The sequence below is a fragment of the Etheostoma spectabile genome, chromosome 15 (assembly GCF_008692095.1).
Source record: "Etheostoma spectabile isolate EspeVRDwgs_2016 chromosome 15, UIUC_Espe_1.0, whole genome shotgun sequence".
Taxonomy (NCBI): domain Eukaryota; kingdom Metazoa; phylum Chordata; class Actinopteri; order Perciformes; family Percidae; genus Etheostoma; species Etheostoma spectabile.
This window is the reverse complement of record NC_045747.1, coordinates 8,788,326-8,788,825: the sequence shown is the minus strand read 5'-3', so window position 1 is coordinate 8,788,825 and position 500 is coordinate 8,788,326. Positions and strand designations below refer to the sequence as shown.

Sequence of the window (500 nt, the reverse complement as noted above, 5' to 3'; positions counted from 1 at the left end):
TTGTTTTTCAGACAACAGCAGTGACCAGTGCTAGTTAGTGTCGTTAGTTCACAGGGCTCTAGGCCGCGAGTAATATTTTTCCTCAAGGTCGCACCGGTGCACCTAATGTTCCTCGCATCCGCTACAATGTTGTTTATATGGATATGGTTTAATTTCGTGTTACATTACCAATTTCTTCTGTAAAGCCGTGCCTGTGTTGGATCTCGCCTCTAGTCTCTCCTCTTACTCTCCGCGCAGCCCCGCCACACAGCGGCAGCGGTCCACACTTCTGACATTTGTCTACAGTTTTGTTATTAACACAGCTGTACATTGTTAAGCATGAGAGGAAAACCTGTATTTGTACCAGTGTTTCCGCTGGTAACTGCTATCAAGGCCGCCATGGCGAAAAACACAGAGGTTATTGAATGCAACTAACTTCAGTTGGTAGAGTAATAGCATGTGAGACAGAGCCTGCTGGACCTGGGCAACAGATGTGACCCATGGCCAGAATATCATAGTTC

General features: G+C 46.4%; 1 protein-coding gene and 1 long non-coding RNA gene across 10 annotated transcripts in view; one reads left to right on the top strand and one right to left on the bottom strand.

Moving 5' to 3' along the window:
- The window catches only part of crebbpb (CREB binding lysine acetyltransferase b), a 52,944-nt gene that overhangs the window by 31,907 nt on the left and 20,537 nt on the right, over positions 1–500 (top strand). The gene's annotated exons all lie outside the window — the stretch shown is intronic.
- LOC116702634 (uncharacterized) overlaps positions 1–500 on the bottom strand; it is a 37,668-nt gene that overhangs the window by 23,069 nt on the left and 14,099 nt on the right. The window lies entirely within an intron of this gene.